The sequence below is a fragment of the Alligator mississippiensis genome, chromosome 4 (assembly GCF_030867095.1).
Source record: "Alligator mississippiensis isolate rAllMis1 chromosome 4, rAllMis1, whole genome shotgun sequence".
Taxonomy (NCBI): domain Eukaryota; kingdom Metazoa; phylum Chordata; order Crocodylia; family Alligatoridae; genus Alligator; species Alligator mississippiensis.
Genome location: NC_081827.1, coordinates 128,086,336 through 128,103,046, shown reverse-complemented (window position 1 = coordinate 128,103,046; position 16,711 = coordinate 128,086,336). Strand labels below are relative to the sequence as shown.

At 42.4% G+C, this 16,711-nt stretch overlaps 1 protein-coding gene across 3 annotated transcripts in view; it reads left to right on the top strand.

The window, feature by feature from the left end:
- Positions 1–13,132: 13,132 nt before the first annotated feature.
- The window catches only part of LMNTD1 (lamin tail domain containing 1), a 128,336-nt gene continuing 124,757 nt past the window's right edge, over positions 13,133–16,711 (top strand). The window contains exons 1-2 of one of the 3 annotated variants that reach the window (XM_059726605.1): positions 13,133–13,274; positions 15,706–15,821. The gene's annotated coding sequence lies outside the window, so the exon portion shown is untranslated. The remainder of the gene's footprint in view (positions 13,275–15,705; positions 15,822–16,711) is intronic. The other 2 variants (XM_059726606.1, XM_059726604.1) reach the window with 2 other exon arrangements.

Below are 16,711 nucleotides of genomic sequence, written 5' to 3'. Positions count from 1 at the left end.
CCTGAGGTACTCACCAGCACCGTCCCTTTACCCAATTTAAGGATCCCGCCTTATTGGTCCCGAGGGGACCGTCCACCTCCCGAGACTGACCCAAATAGGTGAACTCACCTGGTGCGCGCTGGGGTGTCAGGGGGTAGAGGTCTCCAAAGGCTCCAAGCTAGACGAGTCCCATCTGGGGTGCCAAACTGTCATGGGAGAAAACTCCCTGGTGTTCGTTGTCTAGCAGGCTTAGAGACCAGACAACACGGGTGAAGGGGTAACTGCAGTTTATTTATTCTAGTAAAGACCATAAAACAGCAAAGAGATAAAATGGCCGCGACTTAAGGGTGAGGCAGTCTTATATACATTTTTTAACAAAGAAACTACAAGGTTATTGAATATGCAATACTTATGGTAATCATCTCCTTACATGGTGCATTATAAATCTCAGTACTTTTCCAGAGGAAAAAGTTAGTGTTATCTTATACATTCCAATCTGTTTCCCTGTGTTCTGCTGTACCATCTTCTTCCCTCTGGGCCCCCCTTATCTTATCTCACTCCTAACTGCAGCTGGTACCCAGTACACAGACTTAATTTCTGCTTTTTCTAACAAAATGGTTAAGGCACTTGACATAAGAAAATGGCTGGCTTAGAGATCATTCTGTCTTGTGGTCAGCAACATTACTAGGCCACAGGTCATGCCTAGTGTTTAGCTACAAAGCTAATACTATTTAATAATCTAAATTATAGTTAACAGTATACTACAGAAAACTATTTTATTTCAGGGTAAAGACAAACTTGCCCATCACACCTGGAATGCCAGCTTTAGGGTTGAAAACCCCTTTGTCAGGCTGAGGAAGTACCTGCAGTTGGTCCCAGATGGAAGGAATAGTAAAGAAGCCAGAGGCTGGCGTGGCCCGCAATGCAGGCAAGAAAGTCAGTCATTGAAAATGGAAATGAAGGCATCGGGGGGTGAGAGACAGGATAGGGTGGGAGGTAGCGGGGAAAGGGGGATGTAGCAGTGCTGGTAAAAGTGCAGAGTTTCTGTACCTACTATACAGGAGGCTGATTTAAGTGCAGTTCATAAGCCCAGCTCTGAAAAATGGTGTGACAGGCTAGCTGGTAGTGACTTAGCTCAGGGGTTTTGAAAGGGTAAAAGATTATTGGAGGACTTGGGATTCCCTTTCCTCACCAATCAGGCCCCAGAGACTCACCCTCCATATGCCCTGATTGGCCCCCTGGGTCCCCTGGAGGGGCATAAAAGGGGCAGTGCAGCTGACTCGGGAGAGACCAGAGAGGGACCACAAGGAAAGAGTCTCAAAGAGCTGGGCCAGCGGGGCGGGAGCAGTTGTCTCAGAAGACCCTGAAGGAGTGGGACCTGCAGGCAGCAGTTGGACCCTCAGCAGTGCAGCATGTGGCCAGCAGGAGAGGCTCCCCGCTGGGCTCCAGGGTCCCCTATGAGAGGGTGCGGCCAGCAGGAGAGGTTCCCCAGCTCCAGCAAGGATCTGAGCAGCAACCTGAGAGGTTCCCAGCTCTGCTTGCAGCTCCTCCAATAAGAGGCCAGGCAGCTTGCTGTGAGGCAGGGGCTCCTGAAAGGTCAAGAGCTCTAGCAGCTTGGCACAATACCAGCACTGGTGGGTGTGTGGTAGAGTTTCTCCCTGCCATGTGGGACATCTGAGTTTAAGTCCCAGCTGGGGTGAATTTGGGTGAGTGAAATAACAGGGAGATATTCTTGTTGCAGTGGAAAGGGGTCATTGTGTTTTCCTCCTTTCTCCCCGCCTCCAGGTACCTAGGCCCTATATTCTTGTTATTTGACACTTTGTATTTTGTGCCTTTTATATTTCACCAACCAGTATTGCTTGTTCTTCTGTTTGTTTTATATTTTTGTTAACCCTGTCTTTTGTCAACTGGATGAATACATCTGATTGTAAGTGTCTAACCGTTGTTGAATCCTGCCCCCTCAGGGCATTGTAGTGTCCCCTGTACCCCCTGGTTTATACTGATTATGTTCCCAGTACTGTTCTCTCATTAAAGGTGAATGGTTAAGTCCCCATAGGTGGTCTGGCTCTGCTCTATAGGGGGAGGAGAGTCCCTACACCTCCCACAGTGCTTGTGGATCTGCTGTGATCCCTGCAATTGGAGAGGGGGTACCTCTTGGAGTACCGCCCAGGTTACAGTGGTTTGCATTGTAATTTGTTCCCATTCGGGATCAGACCTGAGAGTCTGGAGGCAGTGTTTTTTTTGGTGAGGAATGTGCCCCCACAAGTAGTTGGGTTTTGTTGTCTTTTATAGATTCTGGTGCCCAGTTTATTGGGGTACTGGGGATAGCTGGCAGGTTTTGTGTTTTGAGCTGTAGGAAGTTGGCTTCAGTTCTGGTGATGAGATTAGGTGCTTGTTTGAATGTACAAATCACTTTTCAGAGCTGGGCTGATGAGCTGCACTTCATCAGTCTCCTAGGCAGTAAGTACAGAAACTCATGGACTCAATATACACAGTAGAATTCTGGCACACTGTGACCTGCTGGACTTCTGACACCCCAGGCACCTCTGCACTTGTATGTGTGCTGCTACATCCCCCTTTCCCTCCTACCCTCACCCCATCCTGTCCCTCACCCCCTGACGCCTCCATTTCCATTTTCACTGCCTGGCTTTCTTGCCTGCACTGTGGGCCAGGCCAGCCTCTGGCTTTTTTACTGTTCCTTCCATCCAGGATCAACCGCAAGTACTTCCTCAGCCTGACAAAGGGGTTTTCAACCCTAAAGCTTCCAAAGATACATTTTTTAAGTACTCCTTTTTTTCCATAATACACACACAGACATAAAAACACAAGATAAACCATCACACACCATGAGTAATATCAGATGTCCAACACAACACAACACATCATATTTACTTCTTGCTGTCAATTCCTTTATAAAAGAAAGGCTCTGTTACAGTTCCGTTTGGGTACCTTTGCTGCTGCTGCTGATGCTACTGGTGTTGAGCCAGCTAAGTCATTTTACCTGTTTTCATGTAAAGTGGAGTACTGGGCGTGAGATTGTAGGGGAAGAGGAGACCTCACTGGGGCACACTGCCATGTTGTACAGAGGTCCCAGTGCCAGGAAGGGTGTACCTTAACACACACACGCACAATGTCACCCACCCACATCACGAGTTTTGCCTGTCAGCAGCTTGAGGTACAGTTCCCCCCAAGCCCCTACACCTATTTTCTTGACATTTGGCATTCTTTGTGGCCTCACCAGGGGCCACTACCCCTGCAGTTTTCACCCCCCTGTAGAATAACACATAGACCTAACAGGAGTTCTGCTTTAAAGAATTTGGTGTGCAGTTCCCCCCAAACCCCTGAACCTATCTTCTTGAAGCTTGCCAGACTTCATGCTCTCAGCAGAGGCTGCCACCTCTGCAAGTTTCACCCAAAGCAGAGGCAAAACAACAAAGTTATAGATATTTCATTGATCCCCCATTATAGCCTATGGCCAAATCTCCAAGGCAGCTCTGAAGCTTCGGAGCCGCTTTGGCCAGATCGAAGTGGAAACATGGTCCGGAACTTCAGATTGGATCTCTGAAATCCAAAGTGGCCACATCCAAAACCGAATCCAATACCTGCCTACTCGCAAAGGCCTATTAAATATATGATATTATTATATAAATATTAAAAACAAACTATATAAAATATTTTACCTATGTTTCTTGTTTGCAATTATGCAGCAGATCAAGTTGTAGAGATGAAAATATACCCCACTGACTCATCTTATGTGATAGCGAAAAACTGAATTTGCTTGTTAAGAGAAGTGCAAAGCAGGTCGCTGTGGTACTCAGAATTATCCACACACACCAGGTTTCTGCTCATGCAAGTAATTTTGCACATAGAATTATCTCCTTGGTTGTGATGTAGTTAATAAATTAAGAAACTTTTGCAACTGTTTGATGGCCAAATGAGCATGCAATTCCACCAGGGAAAATATTTAATACAACACTGGTTCTTCATGGTATAATCTCATGGCTCCAATTAGCTGTTCTATGGCAAGAAAAAAAATCTATCTAATTCTATACCTAGAAAATTATTATGGTCTGGGGGTAGGGAATAGACTAAGAGTCAAGAAATCTGGTTCTATTCTTAGTGTTCAGCTTTGGAAGTTACCTTACCTTGCTGAGCTCCTGTTATCCCTTCTCTTCCTTTCTGAGTAGGAAGGGATATAAATGCAAAAAATGATAATAGCACAGATAATCCTGTGGTTGCTTTTTTGGTTTACATGGTAAGGTTGTCTGGGTCTTCAGGATGATGGCTTGTTGTGTGCTTCCAGGGAGCCAGGAAGAATGAGGCCATGTTCTCAGTAGGGCCTCTAGGCATAACTGTAGTATAAATAATAATAATCTCTGTCTTGACAGTGGTAATACATTGTAGAAATTTCTAGCATTTGAAAACGTGATAACTGTAATGTAACCAAACCTAGCACAAATACTTTAGCCAAGTAATAATTTTCTACTGTGCTATAACAAGGGCTTTTTTATCACATCTGGGAAGATAAATGACTAATAAAATATAAAATGCATAATCATTACAAAAATAGTTTTAAATCCAGTACAACTCATTTAAATGAATATTCACGGGAGAGTAAAGTAGAAAATAAAAAGAATGTAGGGCAGTACACTAAGAAATAGTTATATCTACCTGATTGCATAGTAGAAAAGCATAAGTCAATGTTAATGAGCTTTTTATCATGCATACATATCGAAGGTGAATGGGAGAGATTTCTGATTGACCTTACAATGTGTTGGCTGGGGGCTGATGGAAACTTGTAGCTGCAGATATACAAGTCAAAATTCTGTCCCTTTTTTTTTTAACTATTGAAAATGACTTCTCAATTGAACTGTTTCTTTTTTTGGTCGTTTGCTTGCTGTTTGGTTAGGGTTTTTTTTCCCCCCCAAATTATTCCATTTTTGTGGATTTTTTTTTTTTCCTACTCTTTTGGTTTTCAGAAATATTCCTTAGCATGATTTTAGATCCCCCTTCTTTTCTGTTAAAAAGCCCCCCACCACTGAACTTTGCTGAGCCCTTCACTCCACAGGCCAGATTTAGTAGCTGCATGGGGTGGATCCGGCCCATGAAACAGGTTGCCAATCCCTGTTTTAAGCAGTTGTAGTTAAGGATTGTGCTACCACCATAGTATGTTACTTAAAAAATCACATATACTGTAAATGAGAAAACATTACATGATATCCAGTCAAATTCTACACTCCTAGTTTATGTGAATTATTACTGAGGCGAATGAATTTACTTGAAGTAGAAAGGGTTATTCCCATAAAAGTAGTTTGCAGGCTTTGACATAAACATGAGATAATAAGAGAGTCACTAAAGGGCACAAGCAGCAGATGGAATGTTTCTGTACTTTCAAAAACTGAAACTTTTCATGTGTATGTATAATTTGTTAATGTGTATTTGTATCTGTATATGGACTAAATCCCCTGATTTACTCTGGCAGTGGCCCATTAAGCACTTCCTAGGTTTCTGTCAGAAAGCATTAGTAAAGGGCTTTTACTAAACAACCTTCTGCCCTATGCTTCTGGTTTTATTCTTTTGTGTGTGTCCTATAAATTGGCCCACGTTCCTGTAAAAGGAAAAACCTTATGTGTGATAAGACACAATGTTTTACAGGTTTCAAAGGTAACACCGTTTTAAATATTGGAGGCCACTCTGAAGTAAAAAAAGGGCAGATTGAAGGGACGATAGTAGAAGTATTGGATTGACACTGATAAAAGGAAAATTAACGTTATCGGCTTTTTTTACTTGATGTAGCTAATAATGTTCTCCGATTAATTTAATTAGGCTGTGGCCCCCACACACCTGGGTTCTCTCTTACCTGTTGGACTGAGGGCCTCAGACACCTGGGTTCCTTCCCATGAGCCAGGGTGACCCCAGATAAGCCTTCAGTCCCTCACCTGTGGGCCAGGCTGGGCTGGAATGGAGCAGCTGCCGCAGTGTCCCGGGTGCTGGAGCGGTGCAGTGTGGTGTGGGCTGGGGCGGGCACTGTAAAAGCCACAGATGTGACTGGGTTAGGGCAAGGTGGGCAGAACTGAGCTGCCTGGCCCAGCCGAACCCAGTGTGACTTAACTCACAGTGTTTGGGGGTCTGCAGCCGCTACCTCCCACTGTGTGCAGCAAGGTCCTTCCCCCAGTGAGAAGGAAACATCTGGGAATGGGGGGCAGCTCTGAGAACTGCTCTAATTAAAGTGCCCAGAGACCACCCAGCCCTAGGTAGCCTCATGCTCAGGCAGCTGCCCCCAGGCTGGGGTTCAAGGGCAGGGGCTGCAAGTGGCACGGGGCACTTTTACGTGTGCTGAAGAGGGGGGGGGGAGGGGCACTGCTTTAGTTAATGAAGCTGTGAGTACTGCTCTAATTAAAGTGCTGCCATGTCTCCTGTATCAGTGTCCCCATACTTAGAAATGGTGGAGGGGGTGCTTGAACTAAAGCTCATTCAATGAGCTTTATAATTAAATATTGGTTATTGGATCAGTATCGGCCAATATGACTGGTAATTGGCTATCCATATGGACCAAGAAAATCTTTATTAGTGCACCTGTACATGATAGTCATAACTCAGCTGAACAGACAAATGTTTAAAACGTGTGACTTTTAAAAAACAGGATGTTAGAATGAAAACTGTTGTACAACATTACCTATAGCATTCACTGCCCACTCCAGTATAATATACTACATTTAAATACTGATTGGTTCTTATTGCCATCTAGGATACAGTACTAAATCAGGGAAAAACAGACTTGACCTTCCAGCTCTTTACTTCCACTTTTTCCACAAAACTTCCATAAAAGGGACGCTTTTGGGATTGCAGACCCCAAAACTATAATCCTTTTAAAACTTATTTCATAATCCTGCTCAAATAGATGTCATGTCTTGGGATGTGTCTACAGTGCACTGCAGTGAGGTAATAGCAGTGACTGTAGCTTGTGGAATATGTCCTGGATTATTAGGGCTGTGCAAAACAGCACCATTTTACTTTGACTTCTGTTTCAACGTTTTGACAGAACAATCTTTCTTTCATTTTGAGTTTTGTTTCATTCCAAAAGCAGCGTTCCGTTTCATTTCGTTGAAGCAGTTATAATGTTTCGATGCTCTTTTGATGTTTCACTCAGGCTATAATATGGAAGCACGAAACTGAAGGAGGAGCAACCTCCTCTGATCTCGGGCAGATAAGAGCCCACACCCTGGGGTGGAGTCCAGCAGAGCCCCGCAGTCCTCCAGGGGGTGCGGGCGGGAGACTGCTACTACCACCTGGGACTAGCCCTGGGAGCTGAGCCAGTGGAAGGAGGCAGAGCTCCACTACCCCCTACTGGGCTCAGTTCAATGGGGCTGCAAGCAGCTGGGAACCGAGCCAGGTGGAGGCAAAGCACAGCCCCTGGGCTGTGCCCCACCTGCCTCTACCAGGCTGCAAGCTGCTGGGAACCCAGCCCAGTGGAGGCTGGGTTCCCAGCGGTTTGCAACCCAGTGGAGGGACTGAAACTTTCAAAATGTTTCGACTGGCCTCATTTTGTTTTGAGGCTATTTTGAAGTCTTCTCTTTCATTTTGATTTCACTGTTTGGAGCTCAAAACGAGTCGAAACAGCCAGAGAAATTTTGCACAGCCTTGTGGATTATCTCTAAGATTGTCAGCTAGGGTATTACCAGTGGTATAGCCATGGCAACATGCAGCTGAGCACAGGCTGCAAAATCTTTTCAAGAAGCAGGGTAAATGCTTAGGTGGGTGGCAGGCATGTACTGGCCTCCCTGCTCCATGCTGCCCTAGTTACATTGTTCACAATACCTGACATAGCTTGTTTACAACCATCTTAGGTGGATGTCTACCCTCAGAAACATTCAATTAATAGTTTTACTTAAAATATGTTAGCTCTGCGTCTTGGGCTCACTGCAGCAACCCACTGGTGAGAAAACTAATCGGAATCTTACAAAACTGAAGGCATGCTTTGCAACAGAAACAGTGACATTTCTTGTATATGAATATACTGTAGTCAGCTGACCTTTCCTGAGGGTCCAGCTGCCTCCTTCTCCCCTGCCCGCTTTTAAGCCTTCAATCACCAACATGTTTCAGCATAAATGTTTTTCTTAATTTAAAGACAGTTCTGGGAAGAGTAGGTCCTTCTGTTAAGGTAAGAAATTCTGGGACCCATGAAATTATGGATACCTCAGGCACTTCCCTAGAGAGTCAAGAAACAGTGTAAATATTTAAATGGATATTTTCTTTAGTATGCTTTATTAAAATGCTTTTAATTAGCTGACAGTTGTCCTGGTCACCTGCTAACCTGGAAAACCAGACTATGGCTAGTTATGACTGCTGGCCACTTTTTGTGAAACATGGCCCTTATAAAACAGTGTGTTTTTCCTGCAACCTCGATGTCTCTAGTGGGTTATGGAATAGAGAAAATCCCACACAATTTACTGATTCGTTTTGATGCACTGGCTGGGGGAGTAGTTAACTGATTGCACGATTTCACAATGATTACACACTTAGTTTATACAACACAATTTTATTTTAAAACTCTTTGCTACGTATATAACACTGCTTAGCTTTAAGAAACACCACAAACATTAAAAACACAATAATTACATATATCAGAAACAATGCTCCGAATGCACTTCCTTCCCAAAAAATACTATAAGAATTAGTGTTACAAAAACAACTACAATTACAACTAAAAGTTAAATTTGAATCAATACTATTATTTTCATAATATACTTACAATCCTAGAATTCCAAGAAGCCAAATACCAAAATATGGTTTCATTCCTCAGTAGTACGATTCAATGGGTTGGTCTCAGTAGTACGATTCAATGAAATGGGCTCAGCAATACAATTCAATAGGCTGGCTTCAGCAGTGATAGGACTAAGTCCCCTTCCTTCAGTCCTTTTCAGGTGCTCCGCGGCTTCAGCGTGAACTAAGAGATTCGTGTTCACGGAGAGGGTAGTTTCAGGTGATCAGTCTGAACCGGGCTATACTTGCGATTTTTCCTTCGTTGTTCTACAAGTATAGTCACCTCCAAATTGGGACAGCAAGTTACCGTTTTTATTGAGCGAGTTGCTGTCAGCTGGCTCCTCCTACTCAATATATGGTTGCTCCCAAATTTGGGCTCGGATCTTACTCAACAGATTCTTTTACCTTTGTTGAGCATTTTAAATTACCTTTGGGAAACTTCCATATCACTGCAAATGCCCTTTTTTGACCAGGTTGGTAAGAAGGCCTCAGGGTTTGATCTCTTGGAATTCAGGATACTTGCTCTCTTTGTAAAAGATTTCTAAAAGATGAAATTTAAATTAAGACTTTAAGCGAAGTCAGGACCTTTTGCACGTAGTCCCCAAAACAATGAACTAGATAAGGAGATAAATCTTATCTTCTTCCTGAAACTGGCTAATGGGCAACCTTTACAAACATTCAAACTATTTCATTCAATATGACACTTGATTGTGTGATTTGGAGTTAAAGGACATGAAAAGCAAAGACTGCTGTTCAGGTGTAAAACATACTGTGTTCTAATGGTGATCCCTTAAATTTGTATGTCTATGTTTTTCATTCTCTCGGTGATGTGTATATGAAGATATTTCTTCAGTACAGTAGCCAATATGTCCACCTAATTACAATACTAAACTTGTTGCCTGCTAATTTGATACTACTTATTAATAACCTGATAAGAATATACTTCTATTCACATTTTTCTGTCCCCCAAAGGAAAAAAAAAAATCTTTTATGTAGGATCTTATTTGTTACAAGGCCACACATGCCCTCTGCTGTCCCTTCCAAATTATAGGGAACTAAGTCACATTGACAGAATATAATAGTAGGAATTAAAGAAAAATTAAGAGGAGGAATCTGCATTTTTTTTTTTTTTTAAACCCAACATATTATTCTTCAGTGGAAATCTATGTAAATCAGCCTTGAAGAATCTAAACATAAATCTCAAGATTATATCTAGATACAGACTTCGGGCCCCTTGGAAAGTGTCAGTAAGAGCACATGGCTACAGTATGGCTAAGTACAGACAGTCAAAAAACGTGAGGCTGAATCAATTCAATCTTCTCATGTTAGTCTGAGCTGCATAGATTGAACTGAGAAGCAAGTCAACAGACATTCACTTTTGATTCTGGAAATGCAGCCACATGCCCGCAGTGGCCCAGGAAAGGGAACATTGTAGAAAGACAGACACCTCTTGGATATCTTTCACAGGACACTAAACTCCTGTAATGTGCTTTTGCTATTTAATTGTGGCTTCCAATTGGTAGCCATCCCCCTCCCCCAACTCCTTAACCTTTTTCAAGGCATAATTTATTCATATTCTAGACTATAATAATTTGTGAATGGGTTTTTCTAGATGTGTACATGCCATGATTGAGCTGGGATGTAACTACACCAAGATGCAGGCCATGTACTTGTCTGTTAGATTCCAAACACTACAGCATTCCTGTAGCTCCAGATATTGGGTAAACTATTAGCTTGCTCGTGGAACTACTAGGATACAGTTATGAACAGGTAGCAGTAGCATAACAAATAGGGGGTGACCAAGGCACCAGCCATAGGCACTAACCCAAATAGGGTGTAAAAATTGCAATTGTGGTTTTGCTGGCCTGGCCACCACCACAACTGCTGCCAGCACAGCCCCAGATTCTGCTCCATGTGCCACTGCTACCCAGGGTACTTAAGCATCCACTTATGCCTGCAAACATGGAAGCTTTCAGAATATGTTAAAAAAATAGTCAAAGGCTGATATGTGACACAAGGAACAGTGTGAAGGTTATCCACTGTCACCATTATGGTAATCAGCTTCAGTTTAATAATTGTGATTTTTGATTATAGAATGTCTAGTGCATTGTACCAGACAGCTGCAGAAATAAAGCATCCTCATTGAAAATGTGAGGACTGAAGTATTATGGAGTAAAATATCTGATAGGAACTATGGGGACATTTAGAAATTCAAAAACGTCATGTCAAGGGATTCTGAGAGCCAGCCATACTTACATTTGCCAAGTCATGCCAAGTGCAGGACCTCCCCAGGCCACTGTTGTGCACCTCCATATGTGAAGACAGCTACAGACTATTCTGGTGTAGAACCAGCTGCAAACCACCTGAGAATTTCCTTTTTAAGGAGGAATCCTTAGGTGGCTGTTTAAGCCAGTTTTTTGGTGTCTCGCACATTGTTGGCATGATGCAAAAGGGACAGAGCAGGATGGGGGATGTAGTCTCAAAATATCTAATTATGGATTTCCTGAAAATAATCAAAGGCAGTAGTGCCCAACCTTCTATCCCCAGAGGCTGGGGCTTGAGCATCCCTGATGGTTAAATGCCCAACAAAGGCATCAGAATTTCTCATTCCAGATGCTTTTAAATGTAAGATTTATTTAAAAATATATATCTTGCACCTAAAATTTACATGTCCCTTAAATACATTGTCTAATTTGCCTTCTGTGTCCTGAAAAATCTCTATCCAGGCATGAGATGAAATGTGTTAAAGTCAGGGGAAAACCAGGCCTACAATGGAAGCCTAGATATAACTGTGGAGGCACTAATTTGTTTCCATAAGCAAACTATGTTCTATTTCTGCATGCTGCGATTCTTTGATTGTCAGAAGAATGCTATTCCTGAGAGGCTAATTTCTCAAAGGAAATCCACTGCTTTAAAATCTCTGTTAAATTTTACTTAGTATTTAATTTACTTCACAAGCACATAATGGAAACAAAATGTTTACTAGAATAAGTTTGTTTTTTTTTCCAAGTGAATTCCCACTCCCTGACAATGTATAATTTCCCTGACAAAAAAGTTTCCAATTAGTAGTCAAACTGCTGCATGCCTTTAGCACAAATGATATACACAGCATTATTTCAGTGTTTAGGGACAGCTGAACACCTAAGGGTGCATCCACACATGCAAGCACATGTGCTTGCAGCGGCTCAAATAGAAGCAATTCAAATTTGAGCCGGGGTTTTTGCCTCAGTGCACATGCTCAGACATGCACTTTGTTGTGGAGCAAATTGTGCCACATGGGGCAAAATAACCCTGCCTGGCTCCTCCCAGATCTGCAGGGGGAGCTAGAGCCTGGGGCCAGCACCTGTGCTGTCCCCAGCAGTATAAAAAGCTGCCCTGTCCTGGCCCCATCCATACAAAAAGCTGCCCTGGCAAGCAGCTCAGGGCTACTTGCTTTTAGGAGCATCTAGGGCCCACCCAATTGATACCTGGGGACACTACCCCTTGTGCCTGCTGGACTGCTGCAGCAGCATCCCAAATCCATTTTTAAAAATACCCCAAAATCCGTGTTCTTCCACAATTAAAACAAAAGACCACACACACACACACACACACAGAGGGAGAAAGAGCGATCAGTTGGTTAATGCTTTACTGGTATATTTACAAACTTGCAGCGCGGGGAACATTTTTTCATTCCTGCACGTGCCTCTTGCCCCGCCTCAAAGGGGCTTGAGGCGGGGCAAGAGGCATGTGCACACTTGTCTGGACGCTCCCTAAGAGCCAAGGATATTTTGGGGCGGTATCTTTTATTAAATAAACTGCATTTTTGGGATAAAGTTAGAAAAGCTTTCAAATTCAAAGCATTCTTTTTTAGATCGAATAGAAGATACCACTCAAAAAATCCTTGTGTCTCATGTAATTCTGGGACCATCACAGCTATAACATCACTCTTAACACTGCCTGAATACCTAAGACATACCCAGGTCATCCAATGCTCACTAAAGTCAATGGAAATCTTCCTATTGATTTCAACTGGCTTTGATCAGCATCTGTCTGTATGTGATTTCAGTATAACGGCGATCAGCTGAGGGGCCTGACATCACTTCTGTGGCTTAGATTAGGCCTGGTCTAATTTTCTTTGCTTTGCCTTTGGGTATTGATTAGGGTTCTGGAGTGGGTAGCACAGGGAGAAATGTTAGTGTGTGGAGCTGTCATTTTGAGCTAGCTCATATTTGAGCTATGGCAGTGGTTCTCAACCTATTTGCCATAGTGGGCCACACTTGTAGCTCTCAATGTGTTATGTGGGCCATAGCCACACAACTTACTTCCTGTGTATCTATTTAAAAATATTTTGTAACTGTTATCTGATACTAATACTTCTCATTTCTACAGCATCAAATGTCTTTACTTTTTTTTTTTTTTAACAGGATGTCACAAGGGCCACAGTAGTATGCTGATTGGGCTGTGTGTGGCCCGCGGGCCTCAGGTTGAGAACCGCTGCTCTTGTGAACCACCCCTACATGTAATTCACAAGACAAATCCAGGGATTTCAGGTAGGAATCCATAGTATAACAAACATTCTGACCTGTTGTGGTCTTTCTAAGTTCTTTGCAACAGAACAATTGCTCTATTATTTTTTCCGTAGTCAAGAAACAATTGAAAGCTAAAAAAGGGCATTTTCTGAGGGATGCCTTGAGTTTAATAGGGTGGGGAGCCACTGCTCTGTGGGTTTGTAAGGACTTGTGTTTGTATTTCACCTCAAGTGCTGGGTGGGGACTTTTATTAATAACATGATGTATTTGTTTGTCTGTCTGTTTATTTTCAATTATGTCAATTACATGCTTGGCACTTCCTGCATACATAAGAAGATATCATACCTGTCCCAAATACATGACAATCTGAGAAGGTAGAAATAAATGAAGGGATAAGAGATGGATAAAGCATACCATTGCTTTTTAATCATTATATAAAAATATTTACCATCCCCTGCTGAATCTCTAAAGGAGGAGACTGTACTTGCATTGCAGTTCACAGAGGGCCTTCTAAGTCTAAGGGGTCTCATGGAGCAAGATAGAAAGATAGTTGTAGGAGAAACAAACAAAAGCTTGAGGCTGAAATACTTTGATGCTCCAACTATTGTATGTTGAGGCTGAGTTCTGAAGGTCAGGAAGATGAGGACAAAGTAACTGAAATAGGAGAACCCAGTGGAAGGTACATGGCCAGAGTGATGAGCAAAGAAGCTGATATAAGCGGCAGCATTTTCTTGGGTTGGATGGGATGGGTATTGGTGTCAAGCAGTCCAAGAAAGAATGATATTACAACCATCAAAAACTAGAATGATAAGGACCTGAACAAACACTTTGGCAGCATAGACTGAAATAAAATATCAGACCTTTGAAATGTTATAGAGGAAGAAGTGGAAAGAACTGGACAAAGGCTTGGAAGTGTGGGGCACAGGATAGGGAAGAGTCAAAGATGATCTCCAGGTTACAAATCCGAGCAAGAGGGATAGTGGTACTTTAAAAATGAAATTTCTTTCAATGTTAAATTCTGACTTTATTTATTTATGCTATTACTACTTATTTATGTTATTACTACTATTTATAGTACTACTAATGAAAATTCCTCCTACATGAATGTTCTCCATACTCACGTGGAAATTATGCACTGAGTGCTCTGGGTAAATGAGAAGTTAAAACTCACCAAGCTATGAGCAGAAAATTAAAATTTAAATATTTTAACCAAAAGGTCAACTGGAATGATTGGTGTTTGGAATATACAGTCAACCATAGGTTGGTCAGAGGGAACAATCAGCTAAAAAGAGCAGTCAGCTGATTAGCAGGCAGCTAGGTGAGAAGATGAATTTTCACCATGCAAATGAATGAATGCCAACATATCTGGAATTGTTAACTGAACAGAACACTCTATCAATGTTCAGTTAACCTGAACTGAACATCAGTAAAAGCATGTGTGGATGATATGCCTGTGAGCATGCATGCACATGTATGTATTACTCATTCTTCAATCAGCTCCAAGAACAATCCTAGGTGTATCTACACATGCATTTGAGGAGGAACCAGTTTACTTGTGAGTAAACTATTCATTCCTGGGCAGGTGTAAATGTTCCTGGGCAGGCGTCTACGTGTGAAGGGACATGCGAGCATTTTTGCTGCTCCTAACAGCAAACTGAGGTGGTGGTGGGATTCCATGCCCTGGGATTCCTTCAGTGCACTGGGGTCCTGGATGGGACCCACTTGTCCACCCCCTGGAGACCTGTGACAGCAGAGGGCTCCCCCTTGTTGGATACTACAGCCCCATCCAGGGCACTGTGCTGGCCCCAGCAGCCTTACCTGTGGTTCTGGGGGCCTCCGGGACTGCAGCTGCAGTGCTCCTGCTAGGCTGAGCCCAGCCAGCAGCTGCAGCACAGCTCCAGGTGGCCCAGCTCTGCTTTTCAGCTGCATGCAGTGCCTGAGCATGCACTGTTCCGGTTTTTTTTTCCCCATGGGTTTTTTTGACCCCTATAGATAAAAACTTCCTTTCTGACCTGTGCGCAATCCACTTATACTCTGACACATAAGATACGTTTACCTTTCTTGCACCATTTAACTACAGCTGTTATTGAGTAAAAAATGATCCTGTTATTACTTAAAAGGCAAAATTAAATAGAGCCTCACTAATGAACACAAATGCCTGTGAGACTGTGAATAGCTGAATGAAGGCTTGCTGAACAAATGAACTGTTCTATTTTTAACCACTGCATTTCAGTTGTGGGCAGAAGTCTTTATGTTCAATATATAAACTTTGTTTCAGGTAGCTATGTTTGTAAAGCATTTTCAGTTCCCATTAGCATGACAGGTTGAATATAAGGGCTTAATCTATTAAGACATTTATAACATATCATTTGAGGAATATTGTAGCCTAACCTGTACAAAATAAAATTTTCAAAACTAGTAATCACCTGATCCTGTATGATTTCTTTCTTAGGAACTGCAAGATCTTCTTGTAGCTAAGATGAAAGCACTGAATGCTGTTCAGGAGAAAAATCTTTCCTTGCAAAGTGAGATCACTTTGCTCAAAAGCATGACTGAAGGAGAAGAAGGGTAAGAGTGTTAACTAAGAAATTGCTGTTTGATATCTACATTTGTTTCATGTTTGTATTGCACAACCATTATTAACCTGATTTGGACCTGCAGACATCAGAGGTTGCCAATATTTATAGTAACTGAAAAAGTTTTCTACCATGACCATCCTTAGAGCTTTCAGTCCCTCCATTTAATTGGTACAGACACTAGAACTCAAATCTTCTGGGGATAGAATAGCATGGTAATAGTGACACTATTTCTTTAAATATGTGTTGGCTGATATAGCACTTGTTTACCTGTTATGTGATGTATCACTAAAAATATGAGTAATTACACATACACCCCTTGACAAAATTCAAAGGTTCATTATCTCTGAAGTTGCTTATTATCTTGCTGAAGCCCCACGATAGCAGGTCTCAAAGACTACCTGCTTCTGATGGCCTGTGGTACTTTTTATTTTAGATCTACAGATAAGCCTGTGTGAAGGTTTGCATTTGATGCAAATTTTCCCTTAAACTGTGGGGTTGCTCAAATACAGAGAGATGTCATGAGACCAAATAATAGAATTTTCCCAGACTGACTGCAGGTCCTGCCATAGAATCAGCTTCTCCTTCTCTTGCAGCTAAACAGCCTCCATGCTGCAGGTGTTTCCTCAGTAATTCTGCCATTTGGAAAGGTTGGTAAATTACTAGAGTTCAACACAAAAATCTTCTCCCACTCTTCCTCACTGATTACACTCCTTGGTGCCTGGTTCTTTAGCTTGGCCCTGCTAAGGCACTCCTGCCCCCTGCATTGTGACAGTCCCCAGGCCCTTTGCTTGGAGTCATGAGGGAACTCTGTGGGAAGACCTATTCAGAACACAGAACTTCTACTGCTTTGAGTATCTCCCTGAAGTTTTCCTTAATGAA